The 25,664-nt window shown below is 41.3% G+C and overlaps 1 protein-coding gene across 2 annotated transcripts in view; it reads left to right on the top strand.

The window, feature by feature from the left end:
* The window catches only part of LOC108623522 (uncharacterized), a 75,208-nt gene that overhangs the window by 20,455 nt on the left and 29,089 nt on the right, over positions 1-25,664 (top strand). The window contains exon 2 of one of the 2 annotated variants that reach the window (XM_026812363.1): positions 13,350-13,503. The exons of the other annotated variant lie outside the window; for it this stretch is intronic. The gene's annotated coding sequence lies outside the window, so the exon portion shown is untranslated. The remainder of the gene's footprint in view (positions 1-13,349; positions 13,504-25,664) is intronic. 2 annotated transcript variants of the gene reach the window in all.

Here is a 25,664-nt window from a genome sequence, read left to right on the forward strand (position 1 = left end):
TCAAGCTTATATTCAGCTGGAAGATTTTTCCCCGGATCTCAGGAATAATTAATTCCTTAATGAATTTCTCATTTGTATTGTGCAAAACTATCAAAGAAACAGCAAATGTGCCACAGAACAATAAAATCAGAAATGGCTTGCTTCACCTCATCTACTTGTTGAATTTCTTAGAAAGAAATCAACTGCATTCATAAAATTTTATTAACAGTTTAATAACAGTAAATAATTTTATAACACTTCCCTGCTGGAAATCAATGGATTCTTTTATACTCTTTAACAAAAAGTATTAAGGAATATTGAAAATTGACTAGTTTAGAAGTTATGATTTTTGTCGCGAAAGCCCATAAATGTTTCACCGCCTTTATTGCCAATAAGATGCTCGCATTTCTTCGCGTGCCGACGCGACGACCCTTCTTCTTCTTCTTCCGTTACGTCTCCGTGACAGTTGGACCGAATCGTGAAGCATTAATCTTGTAACAACTATCCAACAGTCGTCGAGTCGAACGACGTGCACGTGCAAACGCATTGAAACGCGCATTACACCGGGAGATGTATGTATTCGAGTAAGGATCACTTATTCAGACTCGTTCGAACAGAGAATAGACTGATGCCGTGGAAGAGAATATTTGAAGAACGGAATTTCTTTTGCTATGAACAAACCGACAGCCGGTGAATTTGCATATCCGCGCGGGTCCTCGTTCATGAATTTCAAAACGAATTCGGAAACGTGACGGACGATGAGGCGGCTCGGGGTGGCGCGGACAAATTTCCAGAATTGTATGCACCGGCGCTCGAAACAGTTTTAACAAAGTTTACAGTTTAGGAGAGGGCGTTGTGTTATAATTGCTCGGTTGGCTCGAATACGGGGAATTCCCGTCACCCACTTGACGCCCCGCGGCCGGCAGCCCGAAGGGCCACTCTTGATAAAAAAGTTCTCGCTCGCTCACGGTTCCACAATTAAAACGAAAGGGCGAACTCGTTAACGGCGCCCCCACCCAGATATCGCGGTAAATAGGGGAACAATTAGGTAGCGGAGAGTAGACCAGGATAGGACATCGCGGAATTATGCATATAACACAGTCTAACGCCGCCGCCGCCGCCGCTGTCGCGATAACTTCCGGCAATTCGTTTATTTGTTATTTCGTCCCGAGCGGAAACTTATCGCTTAAAGCGGAAATATCGTTTGCGCTTTCATTAAAACTTATTCCCACCCAAGCGCGGGAGCTTTCTTACCGGGACGGTAAAACTTTCGCCTATTCTTCGGCTGCGTAGACACTTGAGAATGCGTCACTCGCCAGAACCGAACATGAATTGGAATGAGACTCTTAATCCTTAATCTTGCAAAATCCTTGAGGAATGAATTAAACAGCACGTCGAACAATGAAGTATTATGTAAATTACTTGAACTCTAATGATAATCTTAATCCTTCTATACCAACTCTGATAACGATAGAAGCGATAAAAATCTGGCAATCTCCAAAAATTTTGAGCTTCAACTTTTAGAAGTAAGACATCACGTCGTCGTCGGATCGCGTCACGTACCGTGGGCTTCTTTCTCCTAGCATGCAGCGCGGCCCGTATGGATCCGCGAGCATTCATACTTGATAAGACGACGTGTTCCCACTTCCCACGCGGCGACAGCCTTACATATATTTTTGCGACTCGCGAAAAACCCGGGGGCCGGGACCTGCCCGGACAACTTTTCCCACCCGTCGCTGACCCTGTTCGACTTTTCCCGCACGGAACTTTCATCCCATTCCCTTCTGCCAAAGCCTTCCTATCGGCCTGTCGCCACTTACCCTAACTCCTCTTTCTTTCCAACCCTCCCCGTTTTTTTTTTGCTTTACTCGTTTCCCCTTTTGCATGCGTTACCAACTTGAACGAGGTCGTATTTTAATGCAGTCCCGAAACACGCTGCTGTTCCTATAAGCATGCTGGTCAAAAAACTTGAGGACGACGTTACGTCGTTGATGAACAGAATTACGAGGTGGAAGGAAAACTATGTACAAAGGGAATGAATGTATACGACTTCCGGCGCATAACATAATGTATGCAGGTACAAAGCAGGCGTTATTCTTTACGGTAAAAAATAAATTCAAAGTTCGTACCGGAACGAGCAATTAACCCGAGGGTAAAGAGGGAGTTGATTGGCAATTAGTGGCTGTAAAAAAAGTAATTGATGCATTCAGGAACAGAAATGGACAAATGAATGTGACGATTTATTAAGACAATTTGTATTTAAAAAAAATGTCGAGGGATCACCGCTTCGGAAAATACGCGGTGATCTGCATATTGTAACAAGCCGTCTTGGAATTATGCATACGTTGTCGCTTTTGAGGAACGTAGATGTCCCGGGCAATGGGAAAATATGCAATTAACGGACGGCACGGGGAAGTGGGAGGGGATGGAGTCTTAATTGAGAAAAAATGGACACGTCGACTCATTCAATTTTAAACGCGTACAAACTACCCCGGCACGCAATCAAGGTCTATTAAAAGAAATCGTGCTGTTAACCCCGAGTAGACGACTCGCCGTCCCCTTTCTATGCATTTTTAAGCGAGTTTTTTACAACGTATGTTGATACACTTACGGCGTCTAATCCAGCGGCCGGACTCTCGGCGAGGAAAAGTTAGCCCCGAGATCGCTTAAAACATTGCTGAGTCACGCCGAGATCATTTGAAATCCATTCAACCCAGTAAAATTGTTTGAAAACATTTTTGCTACCTCTTTGTTCACCTTTTTCATCTACTATACATAATGAGAAAAAAATTCAACTATAGTTGATGCATTATTATCCGTCATTCATGTAGGCTATTCTGTTGTTTTTATTTACTTTTTCTTATAAAAATGTTCTTGTTGTTGAATTGTTTAGTTGGTAAAAATCAAAATAAAATGTTGTAATAACAAATAAATATGTTTCTATTAAATTTTTATATGTCCTTCTCCTTATAACTATTGTTTAAATAACTGTGGGTAATTATGCATTTGTTCAAACTATTATTAATTTAATGCAATTTTCATACTATCGGATTATTATTTAAAGTCGAATATTATTTTTCACTCGATGCAAACTGGGTTATGTCAGAGAGAAGTATATCTTTCATATAATGTTACTTTTCGCAATTTCTTCGACTCACGGATTTACAAAATCCTCTTACATATTTCAAGGGCGTGTTCGCGTTTTCAGAAGCGGCTGAGGTTTATCCAATAAATCTCAATCTTCGCCTATCCACGAAACTCTTTTTCTCCCGGTAGTCGCAGCTTTAATTTATATCAAGAAAAAAGAGGAAGAGGAATGCGTCGATGCTGCCGAACCGTGACCCGGGCACATCGGCGGAAACTTCTCAGAGGAGCTTTGTCTACCGTTTTCCTTTTAACCGTCGCCTTAATTTCGCTTTTGTAATATATCCGTAGAAGTATAGCACATGAAAATCTCCCAGCAACTTCTTAATGCCGTGATCAAAATTATTAAACGCAAGCTACTTGACTTGAAACCGTGGCAAAAAGGATGGATTATTCGATGAAGAATAAACGGAGGCAGGAAAGATAAAAAAGAAAAAAATGGTTGGAAGGGTTGGGGATTTATCTGTTCGCGAAGGACTCGCGAGTTCTCGTTAAACAGTATTAACGTGAAAGCCGGACGCTCGTTACACGGTTCCCGTTCATCCTCTATTTACGCACAGGGGATTATCGTTGAATTTCTGGGATGATCCGCAGCTTTCATACGAATAAATCACATGGCAACGGACCCAGACATTGATGCTGATCGCCAATATTTGAGATTCGTACATGATCTAACTGCGCCGATTTTTATACAGGGAGATGAAGAACAGCCGTTGGAATTTCTAACTTCTACCTCATTTAGTCCGGTGAGCAAATTTAACGAAGCTACATTATCGACCACTTGTTGAAATGCGTTTATGAAATTTCGCGCAGACTTTCCGAGCCAGAATTTTTAATCGTTCACCTACGATCTTCCCATAATTAGTACAATGAAAATTATTTCGCAATTGAATGAAACAGAAGAGTAATAGAAGACAGAAATATGCAGGAGCTTTTTCATGGATTTTTTGCCTGTAATGTAAATATATTCCCNTAGCCAAATAAATATATATGTAATATAATAGTAGGAGACGATATCAAATTTCATTAATGATATTAAATAAAATTGTTGATCCTTTGGTAAGAAGTTTAAACTGAGAATCGAACGCTTTCTGCTCGGGGAAATCCAGTGTAAAAAGCAGAAAGGGGTGAGCGGAGGCAGACAGAAAGGCAAGGGGATTGAGAATAACAAGGGAAAGCATTTGCTTGGTCCCTTTGATGGATTCGTCCGCGGGGCGAGACTTACTTGAGCGCAAGAGCTGTTATCCGAGACGCGAAGCGAAGCGACGCGACGCTTTGTTCGTCGTTAGGCCACCGACCGCCTCGCCGCCGCCGCCGCCGCCGCCGCCGCACCGCAGACCGGCGGTGATTTTTCAGCTCGAACGAGCCGAAAAGAACCTCGTGGAAAGTGGACGTCCCCGGTGAACCCGTGTCCCGATCATTGGCCAAGATTTATTCGACTGTAAATCGTGATTTAACCTGTTCGATTCCACGCTAGGGATCATTCCGACAAGCTAACCTAGTTACCGCCTCTCTTTGATGACTTAACTTTTATTTACGCGGACACAATAACGAGAATACGTCAGGACGGATCGACGAAACATTTTCCAATAACCAATCAGATAAACTTTAATACTCATAAGCTAATCATAATAAAAATAAATTACTAAAATACAGGATGTCCCAGGAGAAGTGGTTTTTTAATCATTAACGAAAAACACGTGCTCTCATTGATCAGTGTCTTTCGTTAATAATTCAAAATCCACGGCTCACTTTAGATTTTGCCAAACGAAATTGTTGTTCAGAAACACCTCCAGAATCATCCCTTTTCGGCTCTAACACTTTTGCCCGAACGCCCTGTGTATGAAATCATGTAATCGAAAAGATAAAGAAAGTTTTGACGGGAGATTCGTTTGGCACCAATTAAACCGAGGAGTATGATAAATTCACGAATCTCGAAGTAAGTTTGGAACAGTAAAACGAAGCCACGGGCAAACAGCGGGCGACAATTGAATAATACAGGCGAAGGAGAGCAGTAGCGGGTACAAATTGTGTGTCTGTCTAAGAACGGTCCGTTACTACTCTGCCGCCGGCTGTCTTTCCTGCGTCTTACAGTTAATCCCGGCACGCTCTCTCTATACCCCGGGCCACCCTTAATGTACGCATTGTTTTCCTAAATTATTCGACTCAACAGCTAGCCGGATTCCATTTTAAATTCCAGGCTCACGGGAATGCTTAAGTGCCTGTCCCCGAAAGGAACGGACGCTAACGAAGTTAAGAACGCGCTTGGCTTACGTCCGCGGGATAATCGAGCCTCATCGAGTGCAGCTGCATTTCATTACGTACGTCGAGTATAAAGCAAACAACGCGAGCACGCGAGTTTGTATCGATTAACAAATGTCCGTCCGGCCGTTTCGAGCAGAAATAACGCCGAGCTTTCGGCGAAATTTAATACCGGGACTGGGAATGTCACTGCAAACATCATTCCTTTATTTAATTATAAAGCTGCGCGTGCAGCTAAATGAAATTATATTCTTTTATACGAGACAAGAGGAAGCTGGTTGTTAAATCCTGTTACAATCAACGAGCGTAATCCGTATCACCCGTGAATAGAATACTTTGCCTCGTGCAGCGTTACAGATCAAATAGAAGATAAAATAATTTGGTGGTTTACACTTGAGTGACAATTATTATAAAAATGAACGAGAACATTGAAATTTAGGGTCAAACTTTATTTTCAAGAAACCCTTCTTTTTCACTCAAGGTCTATTTTAGTCACATATGTGTATGAAATATCCTGCAAAAAAGATTACTTTTGGGTTTAGGAGTTCATTCGTTGAAAAAAAGATTCTGAAATTCTTATGTGCTTCCTAAATTTTAATCTCATTTATGCAAAAAAGTTATCTCAATATCAGAAATATTTTGGAAGATTTAATTCATCTCAAACTTAAAAAAATCATATAAAACCATGTATTTATCGCAGTTACCCTTATTATAAATAAATCTCGAGAAGAATTCCAATTATCCAATGTTAAGACAAAATTGACAGAAAAAATAAATTTCCCAGAAACGAAGTCCAGCCAAATTAGAGTTGCTGCTGCGTTAAAAGAAAACGACGTTTCGTATGCACGAACCTAATAACTGTGGGAATTATTTCGGCGGATTATTCGGGCCGATCGAGAACCGAACGTAACCGAGCTGTTCTCCAATTATTCGCCGGTTTACTCGTTTCCTCCATTATCGTTCCGAGTCCCTCGTTTGTCCCCTCTAGCGAGAACTGCCCCTTTAATGGACCAAAGTTAATTGGCCCAGCTCGCAGTTGGCGTATCATAAAACGATTCGTCACCCTCCTATGCGGAACGAATTACTGTGTTCCGGTTATGCTCAGTATCACACTACATGTATTTTGTATATATATGTAAGTTCCGCAAGAGAATTGCATGATATTAACAAAAACAGTGAACTCGAATAGATCCACATTTTCGTTATTTTAACACTAGATTGCCCAAGGAAGTCATTTTGACTGGTTTTGGGCAAATGTAAAAAATAATAATGCAAAAATTATTTATTTTCCCAAGTGAAGTAAATTTTTTTTATTGCTAACATTTACTAATAACTTGTTATATGACTGTAAATAATATAAAAAATATTAAAAATTAATTTTAGACAAATTTCTTTACACATTATTCTTTCACAATGCAGTCATTTTGACTGCTTTTGGGCAATATAGGTATATACTAAGTTTCAGTCTTTCTAGTGTTAAATTATCCCGAATAAGATTTCAATTGGCTTTGGTGTGTGAGTTGAGACAAAAAAGTCTGACCGAAATATGGAAATTCGTTTGTTTCCATACAACAGCAGCAGCAGCAGCAGCAGTCTAAAATTTCATATGTGAAGAAATCGTGAATATTTGATTAAACGAGAAGAAATCACTTGGCGACGTTTCGGGAGTAAACGAAAAATATCCCGAAACATAAAATCCAGAGACGTTTCCGTTCGACGTCTGTGTACGGACGGTTCGTTCGACTGACGAGCGTAATCCCGCGGATGAACCGTGAAGAGTCCAAAAAGGAAGACGAGAGGAATCGGAGGAAAAATACGAGAGGGTGCCTTTGTCTCTATAAAAGAACGAATGTGCCATAAAGGGGAGGTGCCTACAGGCCGTGCAAATAGTATTGGCAGTCGTACGGAAGCCAGTGCCTGCCGCGGGACGGATAGAAGCTGGGGGTCGAAGATGCGTGGCTGCTCCGTTCGAGCAATTTCGAACTCGCCACAAAAATCTTGCCAACCGTGAAACACGATTTCTCTTCAAATATATTTCCTTATCCGCCCTCCGACCGCCACCCCCGCGCATTCCACTCCCCCCGGCGTGTTCTTACCCGTGCGCCAATCCCTTTCTCGTCTCCCTTTTGTACGCTGCTATTTTCATCGGAAACTGCGAGTTCGTTTAATATTTTAATCCTCTCTTCCTTTCCAAACGCGGCTAAAGTGTGTGGCCGGCCTTTTAATTCACCCCCGCAGAAAACCCTCGCGCTCTTCCCACGACTCGGTCTGTTTATTCATACGCTGGCGAGAAATTATTCATTACTTTCGGCCATCCGCTCGGCAGTCTCGGTGCACGCATATATGTCCTCGTAGAAAATTTCCACCCGGCCACTGCAAATACACCCTCGCGCTTCAGCGCCGGGTTTTCGAACCTTGATTATTTCGCGAGCGGAATTTTTAATACTATGAACAGCGGGGGCGGTCGGTACAAAATTGTACCACGGACGAGTTTCTTATCCGCATAATTTTCGCGGTAACTCGGCCCGTAAATTTTCATAAGTCTTACCCCGGGCGTAAACTTTTAATTAAATTACATACCGTGCGTTCGCCAGGTATTAATAACTTAAACGCATCTTTCATCCGGTCCCAGTGAACAGAAATTCGAACTGAATCAAGTTGATTGTTATTTATTACGCGGACGAAAACTGGCTCGGAGCTCTGCGCCGCCCTCGCCCAGAGAGAATCGAGGGGCCATTCGCATGGGCAATTTTGTCAATAGGTCGCGATTCGCTATGCATAGTTAAACGATCCCTGGTAGTAGCTTCGAGCATTCTTAATATTCGAGGGTAATATTCGAGGGAGACACAAACGATCGGTTTTTATTGACGCCACGGGGTCCACTGTCGTTCGCGAAACTTCTTCTAGGAGCGGGGGAATTGTCGCGACGGGATTCGATTAATAAAAGAAGGGAAAAAAACGGTGGAAAGAACCGTGGAGAAAATTCCTTTCGAAGAAAGGGCGGAGGGGTTGGGAGGAGGTGGGCAACGGCTCCTCGTGTCGCAAATCGACTACATTCCCGATGGAGTTTTTGCCCCGCTCGGAAACGCGCGTCTGTTCTAGACTTGTCGAGAATTTAGCTGCGCTGTTTCTCGAGTTTTCGAAATTATTCAACCGTGGCAACCAGCTGGAAGCCCGGGAAAAACCGTAAACGGATACGTCTTCGGCCAAGACTCATTTACAATGAACAATCGTTTTACCGAGATCAAACACACGACAGATTTTATGTAGCTTCATGATATTATCAGATATCGCGAAATTCAATTCCATTTAATAATCAAAATAAATGTTCTTGATTAAATTATGAAATGATATACATGAGAGATTGCAATCAAGTTTGATATTCGATAAAATCAAATTAAATAGAAGTATGATATTTCATAGATGATTTTAAATAAATAAAAAATAGTATAAATACAAATAATCGCTTATTTAAAAATTTGCTAAAACTGTATAAAAACATTTAATTATAAAACTCATGAAATTATATACGCGAGAGATTGCAATCAAGTTTGACAGTGCAAACCACAATAAATACAAATATGATATTCTTTAAATAAACTTGTGTACACAATAGTACAAATATACTCAAACAATCGCTTATTTAAAGATTTGCCAAAACTGTAGACATCAAATAATGTAAGTATATAAGAATTATGAAATGGTGACCACGAGAGTGTGCAGTGGAACAGAAATCCAATAAAATCGAACTAGATACAAATATAATATTTCTTTCAATAAACTAGTGTACACACTGGTACGAGTATATTTAACCAATCGCCTATTTACAGATTTGCCAGAACTGAAAGCATGAAAGGATTCTAATTAAACACATTCACCAATTTAACCCGTTTATAAACATACTGTAATTACGAAATTTCTAAAAAATATTCCCTGACGTGGCGTTTAAACTGATGCCGAAGAATCAAGCACATGTTACTTGTTGCATTTAATGTAACGTAAATTTAATTATGTACCCCAGTGGCTTTAACGTTATGTAAATTTAACAATCTGCCGGTACGCACACAAATCCGAAACTTTAGATTGGTTTCGTAGTTGCAACATATAATCCACTACAAACTCCCGTTTCCTTACCGCTGGACAAATTTATTAATAAAATAATTGCCGAACTTACGCGCTAATTTCGATTTGGTTGTAATCGTCGCGTATGCTTCCGGCAAACAGGACGGCGTTCCCAAGTTTAACATCGATTACTGAACGAGGAGCCTCCATTACCAAATTGTTTTACGCTCCATTCTAGATAAAACAAAGGGCGATGTTCAATTTTAATTAAATAATAATTGGTAAATCTATGCAAAATAATGGTTATGTATTCCATTAAAACTAAATTATAATACACGTTTGTATAATACGTCACGTAGATTATAATATACAAATTCTTAATTGAAGATATAATCTTACAGTTGTGATAAGACAGGAAATATCAGAAACACTTAATTAACAATTACCATTAAGCGAAAGACAGTGCGGATCAGAACGATAGCTCAATTGCACGATAAACGAAAAACTGGTTAACGAATGGGAAGGGCCACGAGCCAATGTGACAATGTTTACTTTAAAGCGCGTAGCCATAAACCTGGAAATTCCGGGAATCGAGTGAAAGGGGTAACTCGCGAAAATGAAATTCGACAATATCGCGTGACTCGTATACAATAAATGAAAACGCGTTGAAGAAAATCATTCTTTTTACAAAAGCTTTAGAAAAGCCTGTGGCTTTACAGCTTTAAAGCAAATAATATTCCCCAATAACACTCACACGTTTCAGTAGATAAATCAATCGTTCGTTTCATTAAATGACGAATACTCGATTTACTCAATTTTCTGATTAATTGCATGAAATAAATAGAAGCTTGAAAAATTGTTGGCTCGCAGCATCACTGGCTGAATTACACTTCCGATTCGATTTTCCATTTCGTTTCTCTGATTAATTTTTCGTACACATTCAAATAAACTGCTAATGAGATTGGCGTGATTATTCGCAACGTAAGTGCGACAGCGTGATTCGGCAACACTTCCCGCAATCGCAGTATTTGCAATTTTGATTCCCCCCGGACAGATTATCCGAAAAACCGCTTATCGGAACGGATTACCCGTCTGCCAGTCGGGATAACTGACTACCCACGCATCGTACCGATTGTGTATAACAAATTTATTTAGCTGGCCACACCGGGCTGGAACACCAGACCCTAACAACTATTACAGGAGAGAATTTAGCTCGTAGCACTGGGGAGCCCCGGGAGTCGCAAAGCTTTAAGCTCGCCTTAACGTAAGGCCGACCCGTAGCATGAAATTAATTTGGTCATTCCCAACTTGCCAGCCGCAGCTATTGAGTAATCAAATAAGCTTTTAATTAACGCGAATTCGTTTCCGTTCGATTTAATCGATCGTCGCCTGGCTAAGTTTCTAAACGGTTTCGTTGAAAAACTTTGAAATTCGATTTCTCCGAATGTTACTGTTGCGATTCAGTTTTTTGGAAAATTGCTCGCCCCCGTGAGTAACGACCACCGGTAATCTGTTTTACGTAACGGTAACGGTGTTTCGACGATCGCGTAATAGAGCATGCCGCGACCATAACAATAATTCAATTGATTCTGCGCAAAGATACGAGTGAACCCGACGACCGCACAATTCACTGCCCGTTAACAACTTCGTTAACAGGTCGTCGATCACGGGATCGATGCTCGACCGTTAACGCGATGATCAACGCGCCAATGAGTATACATCTCACTAAAAATCAGATGTAATATCTTCGTAGTATTCTTAATAAAACACAAATGAATTTATGTCGCCCCGATTGCCAATTAACTTTTATTTGCAAGTTCATAAAATTTCAAACCACCGTTTGAAACAAAGTTGATGTACCATTTGTGGTGATTTCAACGATTTTAGTGAAATATAACTGTAAAAGAAACATTATAAAGCATACAATTATGGTGATAGCTTCGATTTCATGAGGAAAGATTTTCTCCGTACGTCCTTAGGCCAAGTAAAATTTTATGCAGTATACCTCCATATAGCGAAATGAGTTATTTTGACTCCCAGGGAAGGAATGTTAAAAGCGTAATTGTTTTGAAAATTATTGTTATTAAATTGTTAGTATCATTATTAGTTTATTATTAAATTTTCGCTGATTAAAACGTAAAAATTGCTGTCTTTTGTTATGACTTATTTATTTGAGAAACAAGTCATTTTGACTCCTCCGGTAAAAATAGATATACGACAATCGCTGATAATTCTAATGTTAAATAAGCTAATGCCTGCAATTTGACTTGATATAGAGTCCCTCCGAACACTCTTTATACTCTAAATGATTTAGCAATTTATTATGTTTCTTGATAAGTATATCAGTGTATATTGGATTTCTTATTAGTAGCAAGTTAGGAAAGAATTTTCAAAAAAGCCTGAGACATGAGGAGGAGCAGTGCTTTAGATGAAATTCCTTTAAAAGTGCGGAAAGAAGGAAGTTAAACAAAATTTATTGAGATTTAGTCGCCATAGTAATTTAATTTTGAGATTATAGGGATTTAAATCATGCCTATAGAATACTTAACTCATTCGCATCATTCGGAAAAGTGAAAAGTTGGTCCATATCACCAAATATGATACAGATGGATCAAATAAGTTATTGGCTATAAATAGTACATCTGCCCTATGTTTCATTTTGTTTTTATGATTGAACAAATAGAAAAAGTCGTCCCATTCTTATGATAACTCTCGGAATCGTTTAGGGCAATTACTAAAGCGGGGCATATTGGATCACAAATTGTGCTCTCAGCGAAATAATCCGCACGATAACGAAATGACTGGGATTCCAAGGAGACGAACGGCAAAGGAATGAATCAGGATTCCCGGGTGAAAAGCGGATATGCATGGAGCACGAGTTTATCATCGACTAGCGCCCCTTTTCGAGGGAATCGGCATAGCGTGGCGAGAGGCGAGCCTCACATCGAAATCTATGCGCGAACATACACACATACATACATGCATACACGCACGAGTATCTATAGACACCGGAGGAGGCTTTACTGATTAAAAATTACCGGTCGTCAAACTCTCGACCGGTATCATTCAACAGCATCGAGGCAAGTCGAACTATCCCCGGCAGCTACGCTGGGATACATATCCCCATTTTTTTTCCTTCTTCCCCCGTCCACCCGCGCGGCGTTATTTAAGCCCACGGTCCTCCACCGGCTTTCTAACCCTCTAGCCTCGCACTCGTGAGAGCCTCTCTGTCCGCCATTAGCAGAAAAAAATAGCTGCAGACTGCAAACCTCTCCACTGCCTCGCTTTTTCCTGCTTTCTTCCCCTTTCATCCGCGTATTTCTCTCGGATCCATCAGCCGCTCGCGGAAGAGACATTTCGTGGTATTTAATTCGCTTCTGAACCCGTAGCCGCACGCGATTCTTTGTCCCTTTGACGGGGCAGTCCGGGACACGCGGCCGTCGAGAACGCACGCCAGAAACCCGGAGATTACGATAAAACATCGTCAATAGGAGGCACACCGTAAGATAGGAAAACCGCGGACGACTGGGCTCACGGGCTGGACGGGGAAGGCGAGTACACAAAGGGGAGCAAAAATTTATCGTGTCCGGCGCGATTTTTTCAAACAATTGCCGCTGAGTAACGAAGTCGAGTCAGCATTCGAGAGCGGGCAAACATTGTTAGCTTTATTGCGAGATTTTCATTATCGATCCAAGATCCAGAGCCCGAGTGTGTATGTACACGTATGCATATACCATTACGAAAATTACCCATTGAATTAAATCCCGTTCAAATTACTACTTTATTCGCAATATTTTATTGTGACTCTAGAAGGCAAGCGAAAATAACCATTACCTACATGTAATTAAAAAGTTTTCATTATACATCGTTAATATTTATTTAATAACTTTGTTTAAATACAGAAAATTCTACTCGACGAGGATTTCTCCTCGATAACGAAATGCTAATAGTACAGAGGGTTCGCTGAATGAAAGATCTAACGAATTTGAAAAAGCGACAATCAAGACTCGGACAAAAGGCTTAATTACGATTTTCCACGGTTCATCGAGCTCACAAGTACGTATATCGTTTTTCTGATAAATATAAAGCTGCGCGCAACTGCGACTATATGTGTTGAACATTGTCCCAATCTGTCGGGTTATCACCGTGCACGCCAGCTTCCAATCCATACTTCTTCCCCCCTCATACTCTCTGCATCCAGTAAGCTTTATTCCTGATTCGCGTTTAATCCGTTAAATACGAATGGAGGATATTCAACATCACTAGAGGCATAGCGCTGCGTCCGGTTTAAACGGTTTTCGCGCATCGTCTAGCATTACCTAGCCTCATAAATCTACTGAGTGTTTTACATTCTTCATTCCAATCCGAAACAAACGACGCCTGTTCATTCCACGCGTTTCCTCTCTTCAGTCACGATCATTTGGCAGATTTCAAATATATACATATCGAGTGAATTAATAATAGAAAAGGCGAAAACCTCGCAAGTATTTCCTCATTCGACTTTTTTGCATATTCACCTTGAGGAACAAGGATCAAAAGTTTGCCGGATGAAAATCTCACACAAAGTTCCAATGAATTTTTTTTAAAATTGCTTTTTTTACCCGAATGAATTTTTTTTAAGTTTTTTGGGTCATTTTAAACAAAAGAGGTCTATTGTCATTTTTTCGTAAAGTTGACCGTTTCAGAGTTATTAATAATTTAATTACAACCTTACTTATAGTTGACAATTAGAACTACAACTTTTGTATGAAACATTTTTCGCTAGCGTCGATAGTTTACGTAAATCCTGAAGTCTCGGAAAAATAAAAATTTCTTTTTTCTCAAAATTTCATAAAATACTTTAAATAAAAGTTATACGTACTGCTATTACCTGCAAAAAGTTCATATACAATTTTCTCCTACCTCGAATATTTTATTTGTTTCCATTTTGAAATATCAAAATGATGTCAAAATCCCGCAGCATCGAAACTACATCGAGCATTGAAAAAAGAAGACTTATTATTCTTTTTGAATCTTGTCCTCTTATGGGAAATCAATATTAGCCGAAGCTGACCAAGAATTGGCTCAAACTGCACAATTTCAGTAGTCGCTAACAATCTCTTACAGACAGAGGCGAGCTTAAATAACCAAATACAAACAATTAATCATTTCGCACAGTCTCGTTAACTAACTTTGTATTTTGCTTGTTAAAACAACAAGTACACGAGGCTGACTTCACCGAACGGTGCCAATTCGTGGTGTATTTCAATATGGTAACAAGCGGGGCGTATTACTTGTATAAAGCTGCGAATATTTTGTAAAAAAATTTCACGTGTTTGCCGTGTTCCGAGTAAAAAAAAAAAAAAACATGCTATGACCGATAGTTTTTGAAAATGTAGCGTCCTCGATACTGATCGATACCAGCCACTCCACTAGAAACAATATACACAAAATCCCAAAAAAATAAACAATCTTTTATGAAGATAGGCAATTGACAACGAGACTGGCAGTTGTCGTTGCTGTTGTCAAGCCTAGCAGTTGTCGACGAGACTCGAAGAGAGGCAGACGTGTTAATTCCTTTTCATTTTTAATAAAGTCTTATTGCCCGTTAAGGAGTCGCTTAAAATCAACTGTATTCTGCATCTTCTTTGCATTTAAGATCCCAAACAATTAATAAAAAATTTTCACGTTTCGCATTTACTCCCTTCGCTCAGAAATAAATTATAAAACGCGAAACGTGTCCCAACCTTTTGAACAACTGTGACGTCTCTTTGTAGCTAAATCACGTGAATCACAAAAATGGAAACGAACTCCTTTGACGCTCGAGCCCGTTGTTCTTATTCCACCAGCTTGTTGTCGCGATATAAACTAAAGGCGCGTGGCCAGGTTCAATCGCGATCTCTGCCGTTTCATGAATATCCAAGGAGACGGCGACGACGCGGCGGAAAAAAAAAATGAGGCGAAGAACGTCGATGAAAGGCAGCCAGCCCCAGCTTTGACGGTGCGATTAAATTTGTTTTTCACGCGGTCACGCCGTGTTCCCTTGTCAAAGGGAAAACCCCCCGAACCACCCACCCCCGCCCGGTCCCGCAACGGCCTGTTCGAACCCTTCCACCCGCGGCTTCCCGTCATTCATCCGGGATGGCTGTCCTGATAAACGAGCTGGAGGAGACTTACCACGTAAAATATCGTCCTTGCCGCGCGCGTACAATAGTATTTTCCAAGATGCGACGTCTTAAAAGCGATCCCTTACGAAACACGAAGCTCCGGGGCTGGTTTCAAACCGCCACCCCTGCTCGGTTCGTTCCCTGCCTTTATACCCGTGCAACGACTTCGCAAAAGAAAGGAGAGAGAAAGTAAGACAGAAAGAGAGAGGGAGGATGCGAAACGGAGTTTAGTTGATGAAGTTACGCTCAATTCCCGTTACTGTGTTTTCCCAAGCGTTTTGGGTAAACTGAAAAATTTTGTACCGCGTGGATTTTCATCCTATTCTATCCCCATTCCGGGAGAGAGACAGGCTCGAGGGGAAATTGTCGGGAAGAATTGGAGAATGCTGGAGGATTTTTGATTTTTGGACGGCGATGGCGCGTTAACTCGCGGTGGAAAATTGCGCGGGCCAAGCATTAGAGAAAAGAGTAAAAGTTCTCGATTTTTACGGAACGCCTGTCCTCTCGTGCAAATTTTATTCTCCGGCTTGAATACTTTATGAACACAACGATAGAAATGCATACAGTGGGAGGTAGCCGAAATCGGCTGCGAGATATAATACCGAGGGGGCAGCTCGAGGATTGCAAAATTCTATTTTGGTTTTTTATTATGCCACGTACGCGGGATTGCGCGAGTCCAAGTCGGGATAATATTTGCCGCGCGCAAATAGAAGCCAACGGGAGAACTGGAATGCACCTGGCGCAGGTGGATTGATTTTTAATGCGAAACACAGTCACTGTTTTACGTACGCTCCTAGCCACTAGTTTCCCGGCTTTGGAACAAAATTAGTGACATGCTTCTCATAAATTCCGGGTTGACGCACATCCAAATTCATTCGGTTTTCCAAGCTTGGATTTTCAAGTTGGAAAACGTTTTTTAATTTTTATCTCGCTCTTCACTACCATAAATCTGTCTTGTGTAGTTAAAAAGATTTATGATAAACAGATTGGAATATAATGAACCAGAAAAGTGATTGCATTTTTTAATATGTATTCAAAAGTTAATAAATGATTTCGTTCCTTCAGGTGAAAAGCATTTTCTAATTTTTACCTCACTCTTCACTATTATAAATTTGTCGATATAGCAAAAAAGGTTTACAATAAAGAGACTGGAGTACAATTAACTAGTACAGTGATTGCATTTTTATAATCCATACTCTTTTAATAAATAATATTGCTTTTCAAGCTTGAATTTATACGTCGAAAAACATTTTTTAATTTTCGTCTCACTCGTCACTATCATAAATCAGTCTTGTATAGTCATAGAGATTTCTAATAAAGAGACTGGAACGTAATTAGCCAGTACAGTAATTGCATTTTTATAACCTTTACTCGTTAACTGTCCGACGGAAATACAAGAATTGTAAACGCAGCGTTCACATTTACTTTCATAGCTTGCAAATCTTTAATAAATCTGCAATAATGAAATAATTTAATCATTTAGAAACCTATAATCAAGTATAGGAATTAAATACATGATACTTTGTCAGAATTACATCAGGTGCGTTTAAAAAATTTGATATGCAATAATTTAATACAAGTCTGAATCAAATTCGTTTTTACTACGTTTTTATTAGCTCGCTTGCTTTTCTGTTTGTTCGGTACGTGCCATTGATTTTAAACTAGCTTCCTGATGAGCTAGAGCCGACCAAGATGAACTTGAAATTTTAAACATAGGTTGGAACTAGATGATAATGCAATATTAATTTGCTCGCTTGTCTGTTTGTCTGTTCGGTATAAATTTTGCAATTGACTTTAAAGCACCCTCCCAATGAGCTAGAGACTTGAAATTTTAAACATACATTAGAACTGGATTACAATGCAATGTTAATTTGCTTCGGACTGAAAAGCAGAAAATAATTATTTGAATAAAAAAGAATTTTAATATACCACGTTTTTAAAACGTTTTTAAAAAGTATAAAATGATTATAAAATACCTGTAAGATTTAAGACGAATAAGCAAAAACTAATTATCTATTGCATGCAGTCCACGTTTTTCGTTTTAAATCTTACAAGTATTTTATAATTACTTTATACTTTTTAGTCCGTTTTAAAAACGTGGTGTATTAAAAACTTTTTTTATATAAATAATTTTATATCTATCCTGTTAACTATAACTCTACTGGCCTGTAGGTACGTGTGGATGCATTACGCGGGGGTGCGTGCATTTTGAACGAGCGACAATTCGAAATAATGAACGGAAACGTGGGAACCAGACGGCCGCGATTCGTAATAGAAAACTAAATATTAAACGCGACATTAAGTAAACGTCGAAAACACGATTTAATGGGCGCGTTGCATACCACCCGGTCGGTCAAATGTTCCAGTGCAACCGTTGAATATCATTCCTATTGAATTCAACCGTTGATTAACCATCATTTATTTTAAAATCGTCCCTTTTCCATTACTTCATTCACGCTGGACACAGTTACTCGTAGCGTTTATCTTTCTCGTTTAAAAACAGCCGTTTTTCGAGGCGAAATAAACGTGACAATAATGGACATGTAGACTAGGAACGCCAATTCGAGTTCTCTCGCGCGGGTAAAAATAATTTTAGAGATAAATTCAATGTGAAAATTAAATTAATAAAATGGTTACTTACTTTGTAATTAAATATTTTATGGAGGGTGAATGAGTTCGAATTATTTGATCGTTATGCACTTTAAAAACGACTGCAGCAGTCGCTCGGTGATAGCTAATACGTTCAATTTCGACGGGATCAAAGGGCAGAAGTACGAAGCTGACTGTAATTCATAATTAATCGGTAACGTGTGCGATGAAAGGAGAGCGGATAATTCAATATAGTCCCGTCGTAGAACGGTGAGCCAGCCCATGAATTCAACAATGCCCTAGTGGCTCCTTGTTCAAACGAGCTCTGCTAGCGAAAAACCTAGCCCGCGGAATATCAGAACCGTTTCGCAATTAGCAAAGAGAAAGAGTCGCTTCTGATCGCGGACACGTTCAAACCCACGAACCTCGTCTTTGCCTTCGGTCAACGGGTAACATTATTATTCTATGGTGTCCCTTTCCGTCGCGGCGGCGTCGTTTCTCTTTCACCCGGGCCACGTCTTTGCCTTTTGTCTCGGAATTACGAGCACGAATAATGCTCGGGGAGAGGAGAGAGGAGAGGCGCCGCTGGAAGAATGGAGAGTGTTGAAGAGTCCGGCGAGAGAGAATACGATTCGGTCATATCTGCATTGCGGGAAGGGCGGGGGAGAAGTCTCTTATTTCGTTGCAGCGAGGTGCGACCACGTAGAAAATGAGTCCCCCTCCGCCCTGATAATTAAACCCTCGCCCTAGGTGCGGTACAGAGGGAGCGGGTTGGGGTTGGTTTGGTACACCGGCTATTTTTGTCGTTCGGAATTTTGATTAGTCGTATCCAGGAAATTAAACGCGGATTTGCATGATACGCGTACCTGTACGGAAATCATGAAATGTATACTTCAACAGAGTCTAGATAGTTCATTGCCCGGACTGAATATATTACGTATTCCTGCGTAGTAAGATTAAAGGAGGGGAGAGAAAAAAAAACAGGTTTAACCCTCTTCCTCGTTTCTGTCATTTGTATTCTTTCCCACTTTACCCTTATTTTTTCTCCGTCGCGTTCTGCAATTTTTTCCCTGGGATGTTTTTCTTTTACTCTTTCATAGCGCGAATTTATAGCAGCGACCGTTCCCGGAAAACCGCCCGTTCACTTAGCCGACGTTCTCACGTCGCGATGCTTTATGTACTCGGCGGAAGGAATTTAAAAAAAACATATTAACTCGTTGCCGCGGTAGTGGCCCACCCGTCTTCGAGCCGGGCCGCGCTTGAAAATTCTAACGGGCCGAGGAACGCGCTAGATAGCCCCTCGCTTATCTCCCATCGCCCAGGCGGCTCTAGATTCCCTTATCACTTTTTACGGCAGTGGTAACTTTCTTCCGATTCCCTGAGCTCAACCGGAACGGATTTGATTACTTAGGATTTAATTCTTCATTAGCGAAGTTTCATCAGCCCATTAAGAGCGGCAAAAGGCAGCGGAGGAACCTTCTCTGGGATTAACGTGGGATTTAAAACGGTCCGACTTGTTACGGTTTTTCTCAATTATTGATTCGCTCAATTATCTGCTAATAAATATACTGCAAGTCTCGAGAAAAGTCGACTGTGCAATATAAAATATTCATGTGTTCATTTTTTATAATCGGCATTACGAACGTTTTACTTTCCACGAAATATTTACAGTAATAACCTTTCATTAATATAGAAATATTAACGAGACTAATTAATTGCCAGGCTAATTAACATCGGTTTTAAAAACCCGTGTAGGAATAAATAAATTACGAATCATGAACTAATACCAATTAATTGTATGACGGGAGGGAATAATTGCTACGCGTGATTCTGTGTTCTGTGCTGTCGAACTCGAGAGGAAAATGAATGAAGGCTGGGTTTAGCACAGAAGCAGAATACGGTTGATCGATGTCGGGAATTTGTCGGTAGCTTGAATAATTGTTAGTTAATGTCCGTCTATCTGACGGAGGCATTAAATAGTATAGTGAACCCTCACCCCCACCGGCGATGATTTAATTCATCGGGACATTAAAGCGAGAATAATGGTAGACGATGGTTGTTTTGCTAAATTAGACGAGGCATAAATTGTCGCGATAAGCCGATGTTTGCCAGGGAAGACGATCCCGGAGCTGGTTAATTCCGCTCGGGCGTGTTATCTTGTTGCCGAGTTACGATCGCCGACGACAAAGGGGGAAACAGAAGAAATGAGGGGAAAATGAGAGCGCAGGCGAAAGAAGGGGCGTTCCAACCCGGCAGGTCGTTCCCGCGCAGCTTTTTAACCGCGCGCTCTGTTTTTGGACACTCACTGCGCTCCTTCTTCGTTTGTTCGCCAGAATAGAGAGAGCGGCCACGTTTTCAAGAATCACTGGTTGTTTTAATGAACCTGTTGATACAGTCCCGTGGTGAGAAAATTTTATTCCCCTTTGCACACCCGGAGGAGCCGCGTCGCGGGTCATGTCACCTTTGTAAACTTTATTCAACAGCTCGCGACTCGCGCAGTTCATATTTTATTTCCCTTTGTACTCTTTACAATGTACGAGTGTTACCTTGTGTGTATCGAAGATGAAATTATTTATTGGGGATTTGTAATGGAATTTGAGAGGGTGAAAATTGTATATATGTATATATATATATATATATATATATATATATATATGAATGTACGTGTGTCGAAACCGTTTTCAGGTCAAGGTATTCGATAGTCGATAAAAATAATTCCGTCGCTGGTTCGGTCGAGAAACGCGGAACAAAGCCAGCGGGCAGAACCGCAACGCGAGGCGTACACGTTCCTAGCCTCCTTGGAGGAACCGCGCGTTAGATTGGAAAACAGACGGAACATGCCGTGGAATTTCTACGTTCGGTTGCCTCCCAGGCAGCGAGAGCAGCGAAACGCGATCGGAAGGATGACGGGCTGGGGAATGGGTATGGGGGGATAAGGGGGGAGGCGTCTCATGAATTATTATCACCGAGATCGACCCGACAATTTCAACAGCTCCCCAGAACTCGGTACATTCGCATCATTTTTCTTCTTCCGCGCGGATGGGAGAGTAGGCAGTTTACGAGCGCGATTAATGATAATGGAACGACGGGAATAATTCTAGCGTAGCCGCCTCTCAAGAGGGTATTCTTCCAGTATTTATTCCAAGAAGATAAGGAGACGACGGGAGTTGGGAGATCGATCCCACCCAAAGACGGTGGGTGCTTTTGATGGTCGTTAGTTGGTCCGGGAGTTTCGCGCTGTGAAACTTTCCCCGCTTCGGATTTTCGTTTCCTTCCTTTTTTTCCATTTTCCGTTTCGCTCAGCTCGACCGCTGCGACGGAACAATTCCACGGTTTCCCGCCGCTCCCTTCCGTCCTCGTTCGTCCCTTGACCAACCGCCCGTCCTTCCACTCTCTTTATGCATCGATTTGGAAACAACCGTGGGCCCACCCGGCTCGATACCGTTTCACCGGCTCTTTTTTTTCCCTCGTTTCCCCGCCTTCCGCTCTTTACTCTTTCCTCCAATTCCTTTTTTCTCTCCGCGCTTCAGCAGCGCACCGCGAATCGCGCGGTCCCATCCAGCAGCGCGACAATGGAAGCGGAGAGGAGGAAAAGAGAGCGAGAGCGCGTGGTAGTTAGACGTCCGCTGATAGACACCCGGCTCTCGTCTCTGCGCGGTTTCAATGGCAACCAACGCCGGTTTCTGGTAACACGTGTGCAAGAGAAACCGACATCGGCCGCTTTCGACGGTCGTTAGCCGCTCGAGAGCTGGAAACTTTCTCCCGGTGGCTTTTCGCGCTTCCCGACCCTTTTCCTCCGCTTCCCAGCAGACGCGATACCGTTATCGCTCCCTTCCGGGCGACCTTTATGCGACTGCGATACGAGTTTCAGGTTTCAGCACGTGCACGCTGAGTGCCGGCGACTTAAACTCCGAACGACGAGACATACCGAAAGATGTTTGTCACTCTTAAAAAGTGTAATATATTGTCAAAGGATTTATCAATTAAGTACGTTTGATTAGCTAAGTGTTAAACTTGTGGTTGAAAACGCTGCGAAAGTTCGCCTCGTATTTTTGTTTAATTCTTGTCAAGAGAATGGGAAGAAGTGTTGCATTAACTCAATAGATGAGATCAAGAGGAAATGCAAGAACGATAGAATTTAACTGAATAAAACCTAACTCGTTTGAGGAATAAATTACAAGAGTTTCAAATTTTCTTGAATATACACGTCATTCTTTCATTTAATTACTGACCTGATATTTTAACGACAACCAAAATGCATCGAACCCTACTTCCCTATTGAAAGTAATATTTATTTCTCATGGAAATCAAATTTATACTGTAGTCAGAGTAAATAACAGAAAAATGAAATTCAAACAAATATAAGATCTGCATTAACCAAAATAAGTACTTATTCGAACAACCTGGATACATCAAAATTCCTTTTACTGATACCTTTGAAACTCGTAAAGAAAAATACATACGAAACACTGAATTCGATCAAGGAACTGTGTTGCTATTAAAGGGATGAGGTATTTCCAGTTGTATTATAATATCACTAGCAAGTCCTGGTATTCTTGGGGTAAACCAACAACAATAAACCGTAGTAGATAAACTTGAGTATAATAATTTTCCTGTCTGTCTTGCTTACATTAATGTAATATTAACTGTTAAAATTTCAATGATTTCTCATTGCTTTTATTTAAGGGCTCGTGCAACTTTCAACGGGAAGGTTCACGACAAACTTTGAAATAGTTTGAAGCTCGTTTTCCTTCGTTCATCGCCCGTAACGGAACGCTCGTGCAATTTCACCTCACACCCGCAGGTAAATCCGGCGCGCGAAGGGCGTTCAATTTTCCATTCCGTGAAATAAAACCAGTGGACAGCCGAGTAATCAAACAAACGAGACCGAAACGACCCTTAATCGACTAAAACGTGGTAAAGCCGCAAGACGAGCCGTTGCTGCGCATTGCCAACGGGGACGATTCCGCGGGACCCGGTAAGAGTATTTCCAGACCCGGAACCCAATTCCACGGTACATCGCCGCTTTAAAACGGCGCGAGTGTGTACTCGCTCGGCTGGACACAGCGACGCGCCCGTCCGACCTCCCTCCTCGAGCCGAAAAGGAGAAAATTACGTGCATGGCCAGACAACGAGGATGGATGGCGTGCGGCGTCCTGCTCGCGGTGAAAAGAACTTTGACACGAGACAGATGCTGCAGCGCCCGGCTTCCAGCTACGCCCTATTTTGTCGCGGTCCTGTTTTGCATAAACCGGCGTGGGATCTGTCGTGGATCACGTCACAATTGAAATATTTACGAGCTGTCGAGGGCGTCCTTAGCCAGACATTAGACGCGATGCACCCCCTTCTTTACACAAATACTTTCGAGTACATTACGTTTCTGGATATTTATTGTATGATTTTAGTTATATGATGACAGTAATTCGAGTAGTAATAAAACGTAGCATCCCTTTTTTTGAATTCAACCATATTAATTCTCGTTAGATTTTATGCATTGAGAGATAGGAGACTTTATGCATTTACAAAAATATGGAATATAAAATTCACTCGACATCCAGTGATACACAAAATATCAAAAGCGAAATGTACATTGCAATATCAAAAGAAATTCTTATTTAGATTTCATTTTTTACATTGACGTTGCAGGGGATTTATTTTGCATAAAGCAGTCCAATTATCGTGCATAGGATTTCAAAGAATAGAAATATTTAATAAACCGAAATCAAGCCGAGTTATGAATTTTCAAAAATATCGAGGATTATTTAAATACAAAGGGAATTCGTATTTTTATATCTACAGAGAATATAAAAAATTCAATCAATGTCCAATGGTACAAACTATCAAAATTGAAATGCATATTATAATTTTCATTAAATATTATTGTTTTTATTAAGTGCATCTTATTATATATATAATTTTTATTAAATGCATATTATGATTTGAATAAACTATTTTTAACAATTTTTACTGACATCCCGAGAACGAAATCGACCCAAGATTTTACATAAATATCGTTTGATACCTTCATTTATTTTACAAAATTGCAAACAATTTTCAATAGTTCTTATTTAAACGACAACCAATTTAAACTTAAATAGTTCAGGTATCTGTAACATGAAACAACTAATGGATTGTGTCGAAGACGTGGAACTGTACATCCCGTTTTGATCGTTTCCCGTATAATAAGCGGTGGAACCGTCGCGAGAGATCGCACGGGAAGCGTGCAAGCGTGGTTCGTATCCGGTGGTTATTGCGAAACTTCTTGACGAGGTAGAAACCGCGGCTCGTTCCGAACTCGACGGATGGGACCGGGTCTTTCGCACGAATTTTATGTAAAATCATCCTTGCAAAGTTACCCGGGATTCATAACTGGTCTTAATCCTTTTACGCCCGTGGCTGGTCCGGACCCTGTTACAAGTTCCAACGAAAATCTCCTCATTTTCTACGAACTCGTATTTCCTAATTCCTAGCCCTAGTTATTGGAGAAAAATAAAAGAGATGATTTACCGGTGGCGTGAGAGGGGGGGAACGTTCGGAATCAACGCTGCTCGGTTCGTTTCCCGGCGAGTGGCCGTGGTACGCGGTCCGACTGCGAGATCAGAGGTTTAATTTTTGATCGAACGAATCAGTTCTACCGGCTTTCTTCCGCGCCGTGGCAGGGGACTGAATTTTTCACCGGGCTGCACGCGAGATGGCCGGGTGCTTTATCCGAGCACTTCGTAGGAAAGGCCTTGAACCGCGTACAGGCAATAGCCGAAGACAAAAGGCCGGTGATGGCGGTAAGGAAGGGTGGCCACCCTCCGAAGCGTTGCACGGACCACGAAAGTTCACGAATAAGTAGACCACCGGTAAAAGCAAAGTTGCTAAGCGTATAATTACCGAGTGCATCGAAGAATGTTGAACGAGCTCGAAACTCGTGAGGATATTTCCTAAGGAGGAGCTCGTGGGAGGGTGGGAGGGGGGCGGAGGGTGGTTTGTTGCATAGCGAACGGACTTAGGTTCCCGGGGACAGATTCATCCCCCGGAGGTGGGTCGGGGGACGAAAAAATGGTAGAAGGGAAATCGTGTAATGCCTTTCAACTCCGAACAACCGGAAAAGTAATACTGGAAGTAGTCCAAAGAGGTTTCCCTGCTCCCGGACCAAGGGAGATCTCGTTTCTCATTCATCGCCTACCATTTATTCGGTCGCGTAATTAGCTTTGGGCCCATAAATGATATCTCACCGCCGACCACGGCTAGCAACTTTTAAATTATAGCCAGAATCCGCCGGGATCCGGGAGGTTGATAACGGAAGCGGCGCAGATGTTATCATTGGACCGCTTTAGAGTTAGCCGATTAGCGTCGTCGAGGGTCGAACAAACAGAGCCGTAGCTAATCAATTGATAAACCATGTACAAAGTGAATTAATAGAAACGTACGGCGATTTAGTTATTCGAACGAGTAAATAGAGTAGTGGAAAAGAAAATAAATAAATTATATATA

This window comes from Ceratina calcarata, unplaced genomic scaffold (assembly GCF_001652005.2).
Source record: "Ceratina calcarata isolate Rehan_Ccalc_2016 unplaced genomic scaffold, ASM165200v1 scaffold272, whole genome shotgun sequence".
NCBI lineage: Eukaryota > Metazoa > Arthropoda > Insecta > Hymenoptera > Apidae > Ceratina > Ceratina calcarata.